At 40.8% G+C, this 19,704-nt stretch overlaps 1 non-coding gene across 1 annotated transcript; it reads left to right on the top strand.

Annotated features, from left to right (window-relative positions):
* The first annotated feature begins 11,037 nt into the window (after window positions 1-11,037).
* trnal-uaa lies at window positions 11,038-11,122 on the top strand. Its single transcript has one exon. It is a non-coding gene; the product is annotated as a tRNA-Leu (tRNA).
* Window positions 11,123-19,704: the final 8,582 nt, after the last annotated feature.

Below are 19,704 nucleotides of genomic sequence, written 5' to 3' on the forward strand. Positions count from 1 at the left end.
AAGAGACACAAAACTTTGAAAGGTTTACTCCGACGTAAAGGCAACTGCATTGTGTCGACGCAGAAGCATAAATTCTATTCACCAGCACATCAGTGAGGGTGTTTACGTCGTATGCATCCACTGCTATGCATCTTGTGCCTAACTGCTTTGCGTGACACCTGATGTGTGTGCCAAATTTCAAGACTTTTCACCCATGTTAACCACCTCAAAAAAGGAAAACGCTCTGAGACAAAGTTAAAACACTCGTAATAATAATAATAAATATAGCCGCAAGCGGCAATGGCGGGCCCGAGCACCTGCGGGCTGCAGCCCCGTGACATGTCGGAATCCAACAAAGCACCGATGTGGTGCATTTGTGAAATGTACATATTTGATGCGTGTGCTATTTGTTTTTGTATTTTATTTTCTGCCACATGTACTTGCTTGGCCAGGTGGGGGCGCAATGCAAGGCAGGCCCATTGGGTGTCATCATAATCATAATATATATTAACCTGAGAAATCGGTGCTCGGGCCCTAATAATAATAATAATAATCCTTACAAAAACAATAGGGCCTTGCGCCCTTTGGTGCTCGGGCCCTAATAATAATCCTTACAAAAACAATAGGGCCTTGCGCCCTTCGGTGCTCGGGCCCTAATAAATAATCCTTTCAAAAACAATAGGGCTTTGCACCGTCGGTGCTCGGGCCCTAATAACCCAAAGGGTCTTTAGCTGCCGTAGTTCAACAATTCCCTCATACCATTATCTCAGGAGATGTAAGCATCCCATGAAGCATGTCTTATAGGTGCTAGCTGAAGGTATACAAATTGGTTTTGATGCAATTTTCTTTCCTTAGTGCCATTCAGGCCTTAAGCAGCGACAGCGCTAGTTGTTTGCAGTGGCAGCTTCATACATGTGAACGTTACCCGAGGCAGTGTCACTGGTTCATGAATGCACCGAGTCGGGCCATGAGGAGTCAGATGCTGACTGCAGATGAGCATCCTTTGAAATAATGCCACAGATGTTGACCACATCTGGACTGAGGAAAAACAGATAAATATCCCACACATGTGAATACAGAGGAGGAAGGGCATGTTTAAGGAAAGTGCGCAAAAGAAGAAGGAAAAAATCAGAACAGCATAAAACAAACTATATGTTATACTGTAGGAACACAGGAAATTGAAAGCCTGCTATTTTTTATCTCACAAACATCAATAAAGAACCGCATGTTTCCAAAGATCCATCGGCAAAAACCATACAGATACAGTAACAAAATAAAATATAGCCGCAAGCGGCAATGGTGGGCCCGAGCACCTCCGGTCCGCAACCCGTGACATTTCAGAATCCAACAAAGCACTGACGCGGTGCATTTGTGAAATGTACATATTTGATGCGTGTGCTATGTGTTGTTGCATGTTATTTTCTGGCATATTTTTTTGCTTGGCCAGGTGGGGGCGCTATGCCAGGCAAGCCCATTGGGTGGCTGGATGTCATCATAATCATAATATTTATTAACCTGAGAAGTTTCAGACCATTCATTCAAAGCATAGAACATTTCTGACACACTTCCTGCTTTTCCAGATGGTGGTGCTATGCTAGGCATGGGAATTACACATGTTAATATCATCAGAATATTGATATCCAATATTTTATAAAGTTCGAGATCAAACAGTTAAGGCATTGCCAATTTCTGGCACATTTCTTGCTTGGCCAGGTGGTGGCGCTAATGCCAGGCAGGCCCATTAGGTGTCTGGATATCATCATAATCATAATATCTATTAACCTGTTAAGTTTCAGACCATTCATTCAAAGTATAGAACATTTCTGGCACATGTTATGCTTGGCCAGATGGTGGCGCTATGCTAGGCATCTGAATTACACATGTGAATATCATCACAATAATGATTTCCAATATTTTATACCTACCAAGCTTCATATTAATAAGTTGAGGCAATTTCTGGCACATGTCCTGCTTGGCCAGGTGGTGGCACTATGCCAGACAGGCCCTTTGGGTGTCTGGATATCATCATAATCATAATATCTACTAACCTGTTAAGTTTCAGACCATTCATTCAAAGCATAGAACATTTCTGGCACATTTCATGCTTGGCCGGATGGTGGCGCTATGCTAGCCATCTGAATGACATATGTGCACATCATCACAATAATGATTTCCAATATTGTATACCTGCTAAGTTTCAAACTAGATGTACCGCAGAGCGGTACAAAATATGACCGCCGCCCAGTCCAGCACATTTTTTCCACAAAAAGAAATCCCGCTGAAAGGCCTATATGATTCTAACTGTCTCACTAAATTGCATTATCCACACTCAATTCTCATTGAGTGTGGATAAATTCTCATGTGTCATCCGTATGATTACTGTGAATGTGTGTGTGTGTGTATCTGTTTGTGCACATGTGTGCACATGAAATGGGTTAACATGACCCCTGGAGGCAAACATACGGAAAAAAATGGTCATCCTATGCCCTACAGTTCTCAAGATATTCACAGAGAACTGTGTCTGCCCTACCCTCCTTTCGGGGGTGCAGTCCAGTCCAGCGGGGGGGCTACAGACGAAAAATGACGGTTCCATGCTATCCATGTGGGGTTACATGCCCACCAAGTTTTGTGTACCCCGGTCTTTCAGTGTCCTGGGAATCCTTGTTGGTGTACGTCACTAAATGTACACATAAATTATTTTATTGTAAGGCCCCCCATGAACCAAAGTACACAAAACTTGGCATGCATTCGGAGGGTGTCATAATGATCCTACACTTTTAATTTCGTGCAGTTTTGACCTTGTCAGCCAGAGATATTGTGATGAAAACACAGGTGGCGCTATACATGAAATAAGTGGTAATGGGATGGGTTGACATGCCCCCTTAAGTCCAACATACATAAAAAAGGTGAACCTCTTAGGCCCTACGGTTCTCGAGATATTCACAGAAAACTGTCTCCGGCCACCTACAGGCCAGTTGGTGTATAGTAACATGAATTAATTTATTGTGTGGCCCCCCCATGAACGGAATTCCACAAAACTTGGCGTGCATACAGAGGGTGTCATAATGATCCTACACTTCCAATTTCGTGCAGTTTTGACTATGTTAAGTCACAGATACCTTCAATTACAACACCTCATTTTTACTTTTTTTACTGAATATCTTGAGAACTATAGGGCCTAGGATGACCATTTTTTTCCGTATGTTTGCCTCCAGGGGTCATGTTAACCCATTTCATGTGCACAAACAGATACACACACACACACATACATTCACAGTAATCATACGTATGACACATACTCACACAGTAGACATATGTACGCTTGCATGCACAGGCACATACGCAGGCACACACACAAGCACGCACACACACACACACACACACACTCACACACACACACCCACACACATAACATAAACATAACACAAACAATCAAGAATTTCTCAGAATTATGAACAGGCAAGATGGAGGTGGGGTTGTATAAAATGAATTTTACATGTGAAATCTATGAACTAATCATGTTTTGGTACTTGTTGTCTAGCAGATACCAGTGAGAATTGAGTGTGGATAATGCAATTTAGTGAGACAGTTAGACTCATATAGGCCTTTCAGCGTGATTTCTTTTTGTGGAAAAAATGTGCTGGACTGGGCGGCGGTCATATTTTGTACCGCTCTGCGGTACATCTCGTTCTCATAATCATAATATCTATGAACCTGAGAAGTTTCAGACTGTTCATTCAATGCACTATGACACATTTCCTGTTTATGTGTAAGATATTATAATCATAACATATTACAACATATCAAAAATCCCTTCGCAATTTAACATCAGCGTCATCTTGAAGGACATTGATCACATTATTGAAGGAAAACTAGACATGATTTTAATCACGGGATACCTCATGTTTATGAATGCTGTTCATATTGTAATATATAACTTAACATAACTTATTTCCATATACTCACTCACATTTTTACACTTTTCAAAGCATTACACATCCATTAGATAAAAGTAGTTACACTAAGCCTTCAGAGATGATTAACAACAGCCTCTTGTTGTCTTCATGGTAAACCCTGGTAAGTGGTAAGTCCTCTTTTAAAACATTTGGTTAATTATAGTCTGTCTCGATTTTACATTAGCACTTATTCCAAGCGAAGCTTGGATGCGAACAGGATGAGAAAGGAAGATCAAAGTCATTTCACAGGGGAACTCAGGAGTGACAAAAGGAGAGAAATGTAAGGGCTTATAATTATGAATTGTACCGTGGAGTTGGCCCTCATGCGTAGGCAGCAGGGCAAAGTGAGGAGAGGAGAGGCGAGGAGATGAGATGGTCAAGGGCTAGACACGAGTCACGTGGTCCCCAGGCCCCAGTCAAACAAACATCTCATTAGGGGGGAAAGTAGCCAGGCTCGCTCTCAAAACATCAAAGCAGGACCGAAAGCCCTGGGTATATTTTTGGTACATTGTGTGTGTGAATGAGAGAGAGTGTGTGTGTACTGTATGTGTGTGTGTGTGTGTGTGTGTGTGTCTGACACTGTGAAATTATGATCACTGTGAAACTGTGAATCTCAGTCAATTTGAGCCTTACAGTTCCTCCAATATCACAGCATGTAATATAGCTTATTAGACAAACATTCAACTGAAGCAATCTAAGCTCAACTAAAACAGTTTCATAGCTTATACATATATTTAAATGTAACATAAGCAAACACACAGCCATATTCAAATTATGTGTAATAATTGAACAGGTTAAGTAGGGCTACCAAAATCGGGGGTTCGGGGGTTTCTCAGAATTTTTAAAAATCTGACAGATAATTGGACGATTTTCACACAGTTTTGGACAGAAGCTTTAAGCTAAAGATAGGCAAGCGTCTGACTCATCCAAACCACACACTGCATCCGTGAAACATAGACACAAACATGGGACTTGGACATCACAATAATAAATAAATCGGCTTTGATAACAGAGAGGATAGTTGCGAGGAAATTAATTTAATGTGTATGATCTAAAAACTACCATGTAGTTAGCTTTCTAAGCAGCCTATCATTGGCTATTTCCAGTGATTAAAGTGGGATTTGGCAGGTGGGGGAACCCTAAAATCCAGTGTCGGTGCAGCGGGGAAAAATCACTCACCATTGGACAACATATTGAGTATCGTGGTGTAGCAATACATTTTGGACAATAATTGATAGCTTCTTGGTCACCTCTGTACATGCGAAAAATTAACTCACCATTTATTTTAACAATATCATCATGCTATATTGTTTGTATGAAAGAATATACACACTTTAACCCCTGGCTATTTCACATCATCACACAGTGCATGGAGAACTAGCCCGTGGTTCTCAAAGTTTGTTATAGGCTATTGCTGGTTGTGCTTTGGGGTAGGGTTAGTAAGTCTAGACAAGGCCAGTGGCAATCACGTATCTGCTGATCCCGCAACAGGAGATTCTTTCACCTTTAGCTTGTGTCTCAAAAAAGTGTCTCATATTCATAGCTTTTAAGCTTTGCCAGATTGCAAGCTATACCGGGCACTAACACTAATGGCTCGCTCGATATGCTCCTAAAGCCACTTTAAATGATGTGTGTGCATACACTCAAAACTTCATGCGTGTGCATACTGTACACTCATAACTTTTTTAGCCTATAATTTAGTACCAAAAGTATTTGTTTTAAAATATTAATTGCTTAAAAATACTGCTAATTTAATGCTGTTTAACAAATGTATAAATTGTGCACTGTCGCTTTAAGACAGTCACTTTACAGTAATTCACGTTTATTTCTTAACGATCTTCTGCCTGCTTCGCTATGGCTAGTGCTGTACCTATGGCTGTGCCCTCTCACAGTTTTTAAATGGTCAGTAGTGGGAACTACTGTTGCCTTCATGATTTCCTTTTAAAAGTTTCTTATAAGAAGGAGATATCAATTATCAATAATGACAAGCCAGCTGGAACCTGCCACTCTCTCCCCTCTCGTTAGTGCAGACGCGTTCCCAATTAAATGGATCGCATAACATTCACGTTAGATCTGCTGCAAAGGAGATAACTAAGAGTAGGCCTATCATCTCTATTTAACATGATGATTAACATTTTGACATTGACATTGTAAACATTCTCTAAGAACAGTGAAAAGCAGTTTGCAGTAAAGCTATAACCAACGTCGTCTCTATCGCAGAAAAGAAATAGCGAGCAGCCTGATGACCAAATTAAATGCTCAGTGGGCCAGATGAAAGTGCTTGGCGGGCCAGATGCGGCCCGCAGTTTAGTATCTCTATCCATATCAAATATGGATAGATTTAGTATCTCTATCCATATCAAATAGACAGATTTAGTATCTCTATCCATATCAAATAGACAGAAGTAGATTTCATGTTTGTGGCTTGTTGAAGTGTGGAGCTGCTCAATTGTGTTCGAGCACAGCAACTGTTTCAGTGAAGGCCACTTGAGGACGACGGGAGTGTTTTGTGTTCTGTGTTTCACCACATTCACTGCATAGCATTCACAAGGGTGCTGTTTCACTCATTGCAAAATTCTAAATGAAAACGGGAGATGTAGGCTATGTTTTCTTCATTTATTTTAACTGAGGGTTTTCAAAAAGTGGTGGGGGCAAAATGAGTCATGACAAAAAGTGGTTGGTACACATCCCCCCCATCCCCCCCTAAACTGACACCCATGCACATCTCTATCCAAACACATTTATAACACATTAATCATATCATAAATAAAGACATGTATCACTGGGGTGACTTGTCATTAGTCTACATGTATGGGATTAACATGATGAATGTCATTCTTATCTCCCTGCCCTCCAGTCTCTAAATCACTAGGCTGTGCAATACTCTAATACAGCTAATTAACCAGAGAGAGTGGGCAGCCACTGACCAGCAGATAACGAGCTGCGTGTTGCCTTCACTCACTTGTGGGTTAGATGTAATTAAAATCTTAATCAGGCAGTCAGGGATGGTGGCAGCGTCTGAATCTGCAGCCAAGACTGAAGTGAAGGTCGACGTCTTGTCATGGTGCCATGGTTTTCATGGGTTTGCCATGGTTTCCCTTAGCACTGTCTTGTCATGGTGCCATGGTTTTCATTATTGTGGTTTGTGCTTATCTCTCCCTGTTTGTCATTCCCTCATTGTAGTCCTTGTTTGTCATTCCCTTAGCACTGTCTCTTCTTTCTTTTTCAACAGTTTTTTTCTTTCAGAGAGAGAGAGAGAGGATATCAGAGACAGGCAGTCCTTTAGTTTTACTACTCTCTCTCTGCCCTGACAGTCTATTAAAGCCCTCTCATCCGCTGCCCTTTCCCCTTATAAAGAGAAGAAGTAATTTTAACACTTTAAACCCTCTCTTGAGTGAATGGATCACACAAGGTTATAGGCATTGAAAAGCTGAAATAACTGACAGTTCAAGAAAACCATATCTGTGGTAGAGGTGGAATGTAAAGGTGTACTTTATAGAGCACAGAGTCACTGCTCACTCCCCGTCCTCTTCCTCCAGTTTGTTTTTACCTGTGTGCTGGGATGTCTGAGTGGGCATATTTCACCACCTGCTTGCTACAGATGACACCCCTTCTCCTTAGCTGCTTCCTTTTTCTAAATGATTTCTGTGTGATTGGTTGGTTGTCACCCACCTGAATCATGTTGGGAGAATCTCCACTGGTATGTAAGATCTAGTTGTCAGATATTTTCCTTGCCAGATTTCCACGTCTACTTCTTTAGTAGACGTTTCTGCCTGCGTAGTGACTCTTGCCTTTAGTCTACCTGTATTTTTAATCAGTTATCAAGACTCTTCAGTGTTTGTTTTTGATTGCCTGAGACCTTTTCCTAGCAGGCTTTAGGATTGACAAGCGTATTTGACCAGCATCTATTTTTGTATCGCTACTTTCGTTTACATTCTAAAGACATTCTGTTGTGTGTCCGTCTTCACTTAAGTAATTTCTGAGAGCTTCTGACACAAAGGTATTCAAACAGATAAGGAAAACAGTGCTTCACTTTTTAATCAGTCTGTAATTAATAATTCATTGATTTTCAGTAACAAAAACCTCAACCATTGATTTATTTTACATGCAGACCATCAATTTAATTTACATGCAGACCTGGATTTATTTGCTCATATCCAAAAATTGCATTTTCTGCATGGCATCTTGAAAGACACTGGTTAAGTGCTCTGACTCTTTATTTGGAAATGTTGCATTGACATTTTCAGCAGTCATGCCCAGCAGGATGGTAGTAGGTTACATCCTACAGGGTTTCCAAGGGAAACAAGAAACAGTCATGGCTGCCACCATCACTAGGTCTCTTGACATAAAGAACCATCTTTATGCATCTAGGCACAACTTAATTGCAGCACTGAAAACATACATTAGTGTGGTCTCTGAGTTAAAAGGTTGTTTTAGCCATGACCCATGCAGTATGGGGGAAATATACAGTACAAGATATATCGTTCTAAACACAAAAATGCATTGCATTCACACATACTTGCAAGGGTAACACCACATTCACACAAACCATAATACACACAGCAGTGTGTGCTTAAAAACCTACATAAAATGACACATACATAAACACACACACACACTGGTGGTGTAGATCAATGAATTAATCACATCAATAAATTGCATCAGTAAAACTGCAACAGTTAGGCATAACATGTGCATCACTTCACAAAACAATGAGAACATGTATAATTTCTGACACAGAATTAGACCCATCAGGAAGTAAACACAATCATTTCTGCTACATAATGAGGGGATTTGAGGGGGAAATTGAGAGGAAAATTGATTTCATCTGCGTAGAAGATTTAATTTCCAAAGTAAGATTTATTGTGTGGTGCAATATACATGCTGCAGAGTTACTAATGGCAGACAATTTCATGGTAGGAAGATGATTGCAAAAAAGAATTGGGCTTAAATTCAGAGCCTGTTGATGGATCTGTTGCATTCAAACACATCATTCAGACCCACACTCACACATTGTAGACGCAGGTTTATATATCCAGGTTCATAAAAGGCATTTGCTCCTGCAGATAAGAGAGAGAGAGAGAGAGAGATATAGAGAGTCCTTGTGGCATTCAGCATGTCTATATTCTTAGTGTTTGTGGGCTGTAAAACCCATTTACCTTGAAACGTTCATTAGAAGAGCTGCATTATGCATGAGCTTTGCCAAAGGTGAAAAACTCTTGTGTATGTGAAAAATTGAGTGAGTATGAAATGGGTGTAGAGAAACACAACAAGAAACATTATACAATCAACCCAATGCTGCTCTGGCACAGACCACAAGCTCTCATTTTGAGAACCCTTCACATGCGGTAGCCACACACAGCAGACCTTGCCTACGTGATAGTTCATGCACATGAGTTAGCACTCTCAGTAGAGATACACGCATAAGTATACATGCACACAGACATATGCACGTACACACACACACACGCATACACACATAAACACATGCACTCACACATAATATATATAAATATATAGTATAAACCAACGGAAAAGGCCACTGAGAGAGAAAGTCTGGACCTGGGGGACCTCCACATGATGTCCGATGCCTCTGCAGAATCCACATCACTTCTGACAGTGAGTGGAGTTTTGGGTTGCAGTGTAAAGGTCATGTCACTTTGGCAAGTCTTCCCTGTGGCTGTCTTATTTGAGTGACTCAAAATGGCCCCTGACCACGTGTCAGCACTGCATGGTCAAAACACACACACACACACACAAACACATGCAAAAACAAGCATCATCGAAAAACAAACCTTCACATTAATTCCCCTGACTTTCAAAGTCAAAGTCGACAGCAGATAACAGAATTTACTAATCAAGAGGGAGTTTTCATGCATCTGTTTAATGTTTTATTTCTTACACTTTCAACACATAGTATTTCACATGTAGGCCTACAGAAAAAGACCCTGTCAACACCCTTCCAATGCATTTTTCTCTTTTTTCTCTTGCCCTGTTAGCACTGCCATAATGCTCGCAGCATTGGCAGCCTCTAATTATTACACTGTCACTGATGTCAGGTTTTAAAATAGTCAAATGCTTTTGAAGTCTTCAGTCTGTCAGAGGTCAGATGCCTAGGCAAACTTACCAGTGCCCTGAACAAACATCCATTTTGGAAAATACAAAAATGCTAGATAAGAAGGTAAGGAAAATGAAAGTTTTACAAATATATTTTTATATATTCTATAAATAAATAATATTTCTACTCAATGTAAACTTGTATCTTTGTCTCCAGAACAATCTCCCCCGTAACTCTTAGTACATTTAGAAATCAACAGAGGCAGACAGAGTACACAGCTTCATTACTTGAGTAAAAGTACAGATACCCCTTATTTGCTAAATTTTACTTAAGTACAAGTAAAAATACAACAGTCAGATGTCTACTTAGTAAAAGTACTGAAGTACTTGTTTTTAAAAGTACTTGAGTATCAAGAGTACATTTTCTAAATATTGCATTACTACTGCCACAGTGCTTACATTTATGTACAGAAATGTCCTACATGGAGTTATGAAAAATGTTAATGTTAATACATTGGAGAATGTAAAAGGAATTGAAAGTAAAATCAAGTCATTTTCATCTTTTTACCATGTTGCCAGGGATGGGCAGTATTTCTAATACATGTATTTACAATACGTAAGTAGTATATTATCATGAACTATCTGTCAAAATAAGCCCCGCCCCCTGAAACGTCATAAATCACGTCATAACCACGCCTCCTTTTTATGCAAATTAGCCATGTGGTTGTCGCCACGTGTTGTTTGTTATTGTTATTGTTTTGTGAGTCATGTGACAGTCATGTGACTGGTGTCAAACCCCTGGGCGGCCATATTGGATGTAAAGTCATGTGACAGTCATGTGTCTGGTGTCAAACAATGCCACGCCCCCTTGGCATCCATTTTGGATGTAGTGTCATGTGACAGTCATGTGACTGATGTCAAACCCCTGGGCGGCCATATTGGCCCCCAAACCCACATGTGTGTTTTGTGGATAATGAGGGATCGGATAAACTTTGTAAGAGTTGTATATGTTTAGTGGTAAATGGGGCTAAATACAAAGTGTGCTGCTAGGATGGCCGAGTGGTTAAGGCGTTGGACTTAAGAACCAATGGATGTTTGTATCCTCGTGGGTTCGACCCCCACTCCTAGCAACTATATTAATGGCTGAGAGTAGAATGAAGTTTACTTTTATTTTTTGATAAGTCCTAGAGATGTTGAGAGATATGGACTAAAAAATATTTTTTTAAATAAAAAAATTAAATTGTTACCATATTGCTAGGCAAATCCCAAATGTACTGTAATTTTTATAACTAGAATCATGGGGGTCGTGTGTGTGTGTGTGTGTGTGTGTGTGTGTGACCAAATGGGTCTATGTCTGGAGGAGGGGTTGGGTCTATGCCCGGAGGAGGTGTTGGGCCCGGACATGTCTCTGAGTTTATTGTTTGAAGTCCCCTTCATGTGTCTTATCAAACAGTTGGCTCGGCTCAGGCGTGCTGTTTAACTGACTACAATCACAATGGTTAATTATGTATGTATGTATTGGGGGTCTATGATTCCCCCACACTTTGTAGAGGAGGTGTTGGGTCCGGACATGTCTCTGAGTTTATTGTTTGAAGACCCTTTCATGTATGCACCATATAGAGGGGCTAGACGCTGTCGCCCTGTTTAACTGATTACATACACAAATGTATCTGTGAGAACTGTATATGGCTAGTGACAACTGTATGCATGCACGTAGAGTCATTATAATGATGTGTTTTGGTTGTGCTAGGTAGCCATGTGTCTGCCCTGATGTTGCTAACTACTCTGCATAGGGGGATGTAAGCAGTTAGTGTATGGGGCTTAGGATCAAACAATTAAACGGGGATGCTGGTTAGAACCGGAGACATGGTGTCTGATATTGCCAACTACTATGCATATCAGGATGTAAGTAGTTAGTGTATTGGACAGAGGATCAAACAATTAAAAACGTATTGGCAGGGGGTGGCGACTGTCTGGATCTGCATTTGTAATAAGGCCTATGGCATACAGTAGGCGGGGTGATGAGGGTCGTGGTCAATGTTCCGTTGACCAATTGAAGGCCTGGGGGCCAAACCTACAAACTAATGTAATGACATATTACCGGCCTACATTTTGAATGGTCAGCCCCTAAGATTTAAAAATCCCTGTTAGAACATTCTGCCAGGTATTCATCAGTCTTCATCATTGACTTGTCTGTAGTCAGAAGATAGCTGTGCAGCATGGACCTCAGTACATGTGAGTATGTATTTGCATTAAGATCTATTTACCCTTACTGTCAATGGTTGTCTATAACATACATGAAATACTTTAATTGCCATTAACGCATTTTTGTTTTTTTGTTTTTGTTTTTAACAGTTTGTCAATCCTTGGTGGTTCATTGAATACAACTGGTGATCCTATAGCATCTAATGTTAGACCCGGATTTCTAAGCCTACTTTGTAAGTCCCCCCAAGCTAAATATTACCTTGTGTGGAGATTTGTATTTGTTTATTCCTGTTTCCTATTCTTTTTATTAGTAGGCTATTTGTTAATAGTGTATTCTGATTGTTTCTACATTTTCAGTGCATGGTGATATACTTGACAAGGCAGAGGGTGATTGTGCTTCTGAAGGTATGGTTTCCCTGGAGTTTACTGATTGATATTGTGTCTTAATCTAAAAGTGTTTCTTTTTATATTTACACATTCAATATCCATCCTATTTCATAGCCACAAGACCGGTTCTATCTGATGATAATCAGGTCATCAGAGACTCCGACACAACAGAGTCCATTCTGCCTGGCGAACCAGAATTGGATATACCGATCGGGGTGTCTGAAGTGGAGGATACATCGAGTAGGCCTACCCCCACGGGGTCTACAGCCGCTACAGCGGGGGTATCATCCGACGTCCATATCTATCACAAAGCAACTGAGAAGCGTCGTCATTGCGATGTTGAAGAAGATCTAACCGAAACTGAGGGGTCTGCTAAGCGGTTATGTGTGGGTGTTCAAGAAACGATTGGTAAGTTGAAATTCACCAATATCTGTTTATGATCAAATAAAACATGTGCTAGGCGCTCCCATAGTAGGCTAATGTGTTCGCTATCATTTACAGATCTGACTACAACAGATGACGCTATAGGCCTTGGAGACACATCTACAGTGGGCAGTGCTTCGACTTGGCCAGCTTCACTCGCGGTCCGCGCGTGGGATCACGCGGTATCACGCGACTTTAATTTGTATTTTTCCAGTGAGACGCTGCAACAACCCAAACAACCGGTAGATGGCTCAAGTGAGCAGGGTGTCTCGTAAAAAGAAATGGAGCCTGGAAAACCCTACACAGACTTCACTACAGACTTTAGCAGACTGGTTTAGAAATAATGTAATAGCCAGAAATATGCCTGCCCTGCCCTAATAAAGAAATATTTGGTTAACTGCAAGTGAATCCCGTTTGCAGCCGTAGAGACGCAGGACAAATGAAACATTCTGGTTTTCTCCGAGTGCAACGATGATAGACAGACATCATTTGGAGTATTAACCTCCGTTGCTCAGCCAAATGCCTTCCTGTTATGTCCTGTTATCACGGAGTTACAGGCGATAAACGATTTTTGATGGTCACAAGTTTACTTCATTAGGGACTGTTCGTTATTTATTTAAGGGGCTACCGGAGGAGTTTTGGGAGCATTAGTCCAAAAAGACGTGACCCTCCCTCGCCAGCAATACATTTTTCTATGACCCTCCAAAGTGATTATGAAAAAATCACTGTCAACTTTTTCCGGGTTTATCGCCTACTGTATTTTAACGCTTTCACATATTTGGCCATAAGCCGCTTATCATAGGCTATCCGCGAAACCAAACTACAAAGGCGAACACTTTAACAGGGGAATTAATTGGGCATGAATCATGCTGAACGCTATTTCGCTACCTTAGAATAATAAGGTTCTATCTGCGTTTTGAGTAGGTACAACCGGACGATTGAAACGGGACCGAATGAAACATTCCGGTTTTCTCCGAGTGCAACGATGATAGACAGTCATCATTTGGACAAAACATGGAGCATATTAACCTCCGTTGCTCAGCCAAATGCCTTCCTGTTACGTCCTGGTATCACGGAGTTACAAGCGATAAACGATTTTTGATGGTCACAAGTTTACTTTTTTTGGATTATTAAAGAGTGTTTTTCATTTAAAGGGTTGACTTTGTGCTTATTCAGTAGAGCATTGTAGTGCTCTCCCCAATCCCAGACGTTCACATTGCATGTTTGTTTGTAATGGATGCAACCGCGAGATAGGCTATGCATTTGACAATGAGTTGTTAACAGAACCAAGACATATAGCCCAGCAGCAATCTAGTGACTGATCGTTATTTATTGAAGGGGCCACCGGAGGAATTTTGAGTGCTTCAGTTGGAAGTTGCATGACCCTCTCTTGCCTGCTAGAAATTGTTCAATGACCCTCCGACAGAATTGTTAAAAAAGACATGACCCTCCCCTGCCAATTGTCTTCCGCCCGCGCCACAGCCACACACTTTGTGATAACGTTCTTAAATCAGTCTTTCCCGTGAGCTTGCATACCAGTCCTTCCTTTTCAAATGTGTTGCGCCTGTTTGCACAATTTCACAAATAATCATATGTGATTAATAGTATGACAAATAATCCCTGTGCACGGGGACCGAAACAATGCATGCCAACTTTTTCCGTGTTTATCACGTATTTTAACTTTCCCCGCTGTCTTGCCGTTTTAATGTTAACCTATTTAAGTTTAACGGCGCGATTGTCGCGAAAGCACGATTCATTGGCGCTTGCATGTTCGGCCTTATGTCTACGTGCGCACCTGAGGCTACTCAGCTGCAAGAGAAATAATTTCCCCTGTTTGTATGTTCACTGCAAGTTGGCCTACCATAACTTACCAACTCTGCACTGTAGACTGGCTATTTATATTTTTCTGTGAAATAAGCAAATTTATTTGTTCAACTTTATGAAGCAGAATTACGCATAGGGTACTTGGAACATAATACATTTGACAAAGGAAAGATGAATGTTGCTAGTGACAAAATATTAACTTTCAGTGTTTTACGATGTCTTTGTCATGGGGAAGTGTTTTTCCCCATGCATTTATTCTAGGTTACTGTCAGTGACTGCCGTGAGAGAAGCGGGGTTCTGTGTTTCGTTCATGTCAGTGACTGACGCCAGAGAAGCGGGGTCTGTGTTGTGTTGTGTTGCGCGTAATTTATTTTCATTGGGCATACCGTGTCGTGCCGTCCACAGCTCGTCAGTTCTGACAAAGCCAAAATTACTCCTTTTGAAACAATGAGTGCAGGAAGCGTGTTTGTATGGTTATATTGGGGGGTGTCCCAAGCAGCTTTCAGCCATAAGGCTACTTTGAGAACATTTCAATTCACCCGACACTAATATTCAAAATGTTTAAAACTATTTCGCATAGCCTATAAAGCAGTTTAATTAAATGGAATGTTAGTTGTAAACAAACGAGCTACTTGGTGAGGCTTGGCCTCACAGATGCCGTGCCTTAGATGGCAGGAAAAATCTTCACGATAGGCCTATTAACTAACCACCCGATTCCACGTTGGCTGGGGAAGGGGGCCATCAGACAATTGTGCCCAGTTAATCCGCCCATCCCCCAAAAAAAAAATCACACCTTCCCACCTCTGACAGCTTAAAAGAAGTCAAGAGGACTCCTTACTCACAGACCTATTCACAAACCTGCTGTTTTGAAATCCTATGCAGCTACAGGAGCTTCCAATCATGAGGAAGCAATTTTGCATTGTAGGCATAACTAACATGCAATAACGCCAACAACAACCAAAACTAGGCTAACCATTGTCAACATGTAAATTAAATGTAACATTATTGTGAATCAAATTAAAATGTTCTCTTTTGCAAACATAGGCATAGTAACAGAATAATTTAATAATGTTACAAAAATACTACATCAATCCGTTATGTTTCATTGGGCTACTAGGCTATTTGTTTTGCCTTGATTCATTTAGGCTAGGCCTTTTTATTCAGGGGCCAGATTCACAAAGAATTTTAAGGCTAAAAGTAGCTCCTAACTGGCTTAATTTAGGAGCAACTCCTAAAAATAATGGGCGGTCACTCCTAACTTTAGGACTCCTAATTTTTTTCACAAAAAAGTAATTCACGAAAGCATTTTAGACCTAAAAGTAGCACCTAAGTCTGGGACAGCTTAAGTCGAGAGGACTCCTAACTCACTAAGACCTTTTTTTTTTGTGGCATTTTACGTTGCAATATTTTGAAATAGCCTATGCACAACAGGAGCTTCCAATCGCGAGGGAACAATTTTGCATTCATAAAAGGGATGCAATAACGCCACCAACAACAACCAAAACTACTCATTGTTAACATGTAAATGAAATGTAACGCTTCATTGTGAATCAAATTAAAATGTTCTCCTCTTTTTGCAAACGTAGCCTAGGCATATGGTGACAGATTCATTTAATAATGTTGCAAAGGTAGGCTACTGCATCAATCCATAGGCCTATGTTTCATTAGGCTACTAAGCTATCTGTTTTGCCTTACTTTTATTCATTTAGGCTAGGCCTTTTATTCAGTTATTAATCATCTTCCGTCCTTCGCACTACTTGTGTAGCGCCGCATTCTCCGACCTGTCACCTGTCAGTCATCATCGGAAGAGAGGTGTTGGGAATTCCCGCTGCGTTACAATCGTCAGCCAATCAAGGTGGTCACTTCAGTCAAGCTCGTGCATGAGTAATGACATCATCCATAGCCATCGAAGACTCACTCCTAGTTTAGGAGTTGTCTGAAAGGCTTTGTGAATAACTTTTAAGAGAAAACTCCAATCTAAAAATCTGTAAGTGCGATTTAGGAGTAGCCTACTCCTAGTAGTAAGATAAAAGCCTTTGTGAATAGCCTACGGCCCCAGTTATTCATCATCTTCCGTCCTTGTGTAGCGCGACGATTCTGAGACCTGTCACTCATCATCGTAAGGGAGGTGTTTGGAATCATGCCCGCCAGCCAGCGTTACAATCATCAGCCAATCAGCCAATCAAGGTGGTCAAGCTTGCCCATTTACCCAAATTAATGGTCGAATATTACTGATGATCATTGTTATTTAAGAACATGCAGTGTGCGTAGTAGGGTACCAAAAACATCTTGCTTGTAAAAAGCATCATAACGCATTATTCTGGCGGGTCTGTTATTTACTGTAGGCTGCGCAAACCACATGCCTTTATTTTTTGGGCAAGCCTGCATTCATTCATTCATTCATTCAACCTTTATTTATTCTCGAGGGTCATTGAGGGAAGCCCTCATTTTCAATGAAGCCGAAATTACAGAAGCGGGCAAAGCCCCACAAACAAGACAACATTCGAGGCCTTCTGTTGAAGAATTTTATATAAAGCCTGGGCTGACAGTAATCCTCCTGCCCCCTGATAGGCCTACCACAGCTGTGGATAGTGTGGAATGTTCAAGTAATAACACAATCCAATGTGTGTCAATTGTCCCCCGCTGACCACCTCACACATTTCTCTAGATTTTGCAAAGAACTTACATGACACAATGTCATAAAATATACCAGTTTTAGGACACAGAATAATGTTTGTAATGATACCAGGTAGGCCAGGTATTGTCGAAGGTGCATGGTGAAGTGAAATTCTTACTTTGGAAAACAAACATTTGCGATATCATCGCCGATCATCAGAATATTGCAACAGATTCTGTGTTCTGGACTGTGATCAAGGGGCATGACTGATGATAGTGGAGATAACGTGTTATCCCGAGGCTTTTGCAAGTCAGCATCTTCGACGGTAGTCTATTAAAAATATAAGTTTTCGATGTCCTAAACGGAGAGCCATACTTTATTGTTTTTAACGATCTCTATGCTACTCACAAAATGTAGGCATGGGGACATGATGAAGTAGGTTATCCAACTGTCGTGTGTTAAATTATTGTGATTACGAGCCAGTGGTTTTCAAACATTATGCGTGACTCGGACATCTAACTAAAGCAACAGGCTCAAAGCAACAGGCTCATATCGTCCCTCGCATTAAGCAAAAGAGGACCAGTGTTTTGTCAAATTGCAAATAGCTATTCGTTTTAACTATTTTTTTATGATGGTAGCCTATACAAAAGCACTTCATTCTATCTTAATCTTGGAATATGGGGAGGGAAGTGGCGCGTCTGCAGTCAGCCAAATATGAATGTAATTCTGCGGCATAAAGCAGATGTAATTGTTTATTGTACAGAAAAATAAAAATGACATGTCAAGCAGTCAATTGACTACATTGCAGTCAAGAAGTAGGGCAAATTAATTTACAAACCAAAACGTGGGTCATAGTTGTCTAAGCCTCTATTAAGTAGCCTGTTAAAAACTTCGCCAGATAGTATTAAATCGGCAACAACATTGTTTTCTGCAGAAGCCTACCCAAGGCTACAGATTAATTCTGAACAGTTATTTCTCTACTGGCTCAATTATCACACCACTGTTTTGATTTATGAAGTTGCGTTAACCCCAACACTGACAATAATGTAGACAGCACATTTCGATTTCGATTTTCGTGTAGTCAAGCCTTAAGCACCCAAGTAGCCTAAATCGAGGTAATGTTTAATTATGCATGATTTATTTTGTTATTGAATTCGTAGGCTGGGATTACTCGGCAACAATTATGTAAGGGACGGCAGGCAGAGCGTGTACAGTGGCAGAGCCGACGACAGTGGCTGAAAGTGGTACTAAAGCTTCACGCAGCTTCACGCCGCGTAATGCGCGAATGAAGTGGTCATTTGAAAGCGATGCCCACTGTATCAACAACGGGGTTGCTTATTCAAAGGACTATCGACCTATTGTCAAGACTCAATCAGAGGATATCAACCGCGCGGATTTATGGACTGATACACAACTTGAAACATGGGATATTAATGGAACGGATTTTGATGACATATCTGACTGGGATATACTAAACGCTGTGGAAGCCAACGAATCCTGTGAAGTTCATAAAAGGTCAGTTTTAACGGTTGTTGATGACTTGGGGTCGGCTGGGCCCTCTGTAAGTAATGCAGTGTGTGATGTAAACTCAGGTCACTATAAGTACACAGATTCAGAATCAGCCTTGGATACTGTTGTGTTGATGCTAAATGATGCTAAGCCAAAATGTGGTGAACGCTCAAATACACACATGACTTACGTAGCGCCACGGTGTAGTAGATCCATGCGGCAATGCATTAGATCTGGTTGTTGGTGCTATGAAAATTCTGCACGAGGTCTGCAGAGATAATCACGTCACTACCAAGAATCATGCGAAGAATTTCGCAGTTGTTATGGATGGTATACAGAGCAGGGATGATACTTTTATGTTGATCTAGACTTTGTTAAAAACCCTATTATGATAGATTGTCTAAGGGCTTTTTTGTTTTGATTTGTAGCCTTTAGGTTTCTTTTTTCTATTGCTGCTTTTATTTTTTACGCTATATATGCGTAATTTATTCAAGTTTTAAAAAGTCTTGAATAATTTGCTGAGTAGCAATGCCGCCGCCACATAAACGCGCTAGAAATGATGAATCAAACAGCGGGGGTGACGACAACGAGCCGTCTGATAAACGTACAAGAGATGGCTACCCTGACAGTGTTAACACTCTGCAAACAATGGTTGCTCAGCTTGAAAGCCAAGCTGCTAGATTCGTACAAAACATTGACCGGGACAATCCTATTATCAAGCGCATGAAACAGAATTTGGATACATAT

This window comes from Alosa alosa, chromosome 4 (assembly GCF_017589495.1).
Source record: "Alosa alosa isolate M-15738 ecotype Scorff River chromosome 4, AALO_Geno_1.1, whole genome shotgun sequence".
In the NCBI taxonomy this organism is placed as follows: Eukaryota; Metazoa; Chordata; class Actinopteri; order Clupeiformes; family Clupeidae; genus Alosa; species Alosa alosa.